This window comes from Colius striatus, unplaced genomic scaffold, assembly GCF_028858725.1.
Source record: "Colius striatus isolate bColStr4 unplaced genomic scaffold, bColStr4.1.hap1 scaffold_213, whole genome shotgun sequence".
In the NCBI taxonomy this organism is placed as follows: Eukaryota; Metazoa; Chordata; class Aves; order Coliiformes; family Coliidae; genus Colius; species Colius striatus.
In genome coordinates, this window is record NW_026908503.1 from 17,501 (window position 1) to 20,000 (window position 2,500).

General features: G+C 74.6%; 1 non-coding gene across 1 annotated transcript; it reads left to right on the top strand.

Annotated features, from left to right (window-relative positions):
• The first annotated feature begins 1,777 nt into the window (after positions 1-1,777).
• LOC133629178 (5.8S ribosomal RNA) lies at positions 1,778-1,930 on the top strand. Its single transcript, XR_009820978.1, has one exon. It is a non-coding gene; the product is annotated as a 5.8S ribosomal RNA (ribosomal RNA).
• Positions 1,931-2,500: the final 570 nt, after the last annotated feature.

Consider the following 2,500-nt stretch of genomic DNA (forward strand, 5'->3'; position numbering starts at 1 on the left):
GGCTGCGTCGCCGAGGCGGGTACGGAGACGGCAGGGTTTCCCCCCGCGCCCTCCCCTCTCCTCCTCCCTCTTCCGAGGCAGGAGGTTTGTGGGGGGGCCGGAGGCGCTCGGCCGTGACCGATGCCGCCTGTTGGCGCGCGAGGTTCTCTTGCCGGGTCGCGTCCCGCGCGAGCGGGCGGCCCGAGCCACGGCCCTCATCCCGGGCGCAGCGCCGGGCTCACTGAGGGAAACCCCCGGGCCCCGGGAAAGAGGCCGTGGTGATGGCGGTGGATGTCGGGCGCGCCCCCGCGGGCGGACGCTCCCCCCGATGGTGGCAGCGGGAGGAGGCACCCCTGCGGGGCCCTTCAGGTCGTTTCCCTCACCCCAGGGCCAGGTACCTAGCGTCCGCGTTTCCGCGGCCTTTCCTCGGTCGCGGAGCCGGGCGGAGGTTTAAAGACTCGGGCGGCTCGATGCGTCCCGCAGGGGTCGGGACGGGCGGGGCCAACGACGGTGGCGTTTCGGTAAGGGGCGGGAGTCTCTCCCGTGTAGGCCCTTGTCTCGGCCGCCACCGCCGCCTGCCCGCGCTCGTCCCCGCGGGACGGTCGTGCCGGGGAGGGGTCCTCCTGCCCCCCCCTTTCCGCGGTCCGGTCTCGGCGCAGCGAGACCGCGGTGCGGTCGGCCGTGCCCGGCCTGCCTTCCTCTCGAAGCGGGCGTCCCCGGCTTGGAGCGCGGGCTCCTCTGCCGCGGGGTTGGCGAGTCCCCGTCGCTCCCCCTCGCCGCTGAGGCGGGGGGGAAAGGGGTTCGCCGGGAACGGCGCCTCGGGGTGCCGCGCTGCGCTCCGTTCTTGCTTCCCCGCCTCGGCGAGCGCTCTCGGTTGGTTTCCTTCCGCCAGCTGGCGTCCAGGGCGCGGTGCCCTCGGGCCCGGCGGTGGCGGCGCGACGCGCTCGGCCTGCCGATCCTTCGGCCGGTCGCTCGTCGCCGGCGGCGGCCGTCCCGGCCCCGGTGTCCCCCGTTCGTCACTTCCACGCCGCCTGTCCCTGCCGTTTCCGGGTGAAGCGGCCGCGTGCAGTCGGAGGCATTCCCCGTCCCGGTCTCCGTGCGGAAGCGCGGGGGGCGGGCGGCTGCCCTCCGTCTGAGCGCGCGTCCGTCTTTCTCCCGGAGAAGAGAGAGGAGAGGGCCGAGGCGAGAAGCGTCGACGGCGGTGGCCGGGGACAGGTGCGTGCCGTTCCGTCCCGGCGGCGGGCCTCCGTGCGAGGAGGCGGCCGTGCGGTCGGGCGCGCCGCCGTTTCGGGCTCCGGGGGCTCGCCACCTTGTGGCGTTGGCGCGGCGGCGGAGCCGCCGGCGCGTGTCGGCGAGCCACGGTGGAGGGAAGAGCCTGGCTGTCGTTAGCGCGGTGCCGCGGGGGCGGCCGTTTTTTCCCGGTCGAGGTTGGGCAAAGTCGGGCAGGGTCGGACGTTGCCGCCGCCTCCGCGTGGAGGCCGGGCCGAGCCCGGGCGCCTGGGCCGCCTCCGAAGGGATCTCCCGAGGTGTGCTTCTCCCCCCCAGGTCCTGGGGGGGGTCGGTCGGGAGCGCGGGCTCCCCGCCCTCGCCCTTCGGAGTTTTCTCGCTCCTTTTTTTCCTTCTCCGCTTGTGTTCGTACGGTCACGCGAGGCGTGGCCTCTCCGCTGCGGCCTTGGCTGGGCTGGCGCGAGCCAGCGAGCGGGGCCGCGGGCGGTGAGGCCCATCCTCAAAAGGGGGCCGCTCCGTGTGAGCGGTCCCCGGCTCCCCCGCGCGCGTGGGGCGGTGCCGAAAGCCAGACAACTCTTAGCGGTGGATCACTCGGCTCGTGCGTCGATGAAGAACGCAGCTAGCTGCGAGAATTAATGTGAATTGCAGGACACATTGATCATCGACACTTCGAACGCACTTGCGGCCCCGGGTTCCTCCCGGGGCTACGCCTGTCTGAGCGTCGCTTGACGATCAATCGCCGGCTGAGCCGCCGCCCCTGGCAAGCAGCGAGGGGCAGCGGTGGCAGCGGCGCGGCTGGGGTTGCCTCGCAGGTCCCCGTCGGCGGGCCTTCGTCCCCCTAAATCGAGACTCGGGGAGCGCTCCGAAGCTCCCCGCTCCCGGAGCGCCTGCTGGACGGAGTTCGTCCCGCCGGGGCCGCCAGGGTGTCGTTCGGGCCGGTCGGGCCCGGCGCGGCGGTGGGGAGAGAGAGAGAAGGTGTTCGGGGGGCGAGGCGCGGGCCTCGCCCCCGGCCTCCCGCGCGGGCGGCTGTCTGCGGGTGGGTACCGCGGCGGTACCGTGCCGTGCTGCCGCGCGCGCGTGCGTGCGCCGGGGACGCGGTAACGGGTGTGGCGGGGATGGGGCGGCGTGCGCGCCTGCCCCCACCCTTCGCTTTTTCCCGTCGCGCCCGTCTCTCCTCCTTGTCTCTCCTCCCCGCTTCGGCCGCCGCGCCGCGGGTGGGCGGCCGCGGATCGTAGCGTCCGCGGTGTCTGCCGCCCGTCGCCGCCCGTCCGTCCGTCGTCCCTTGGCCGGTCGT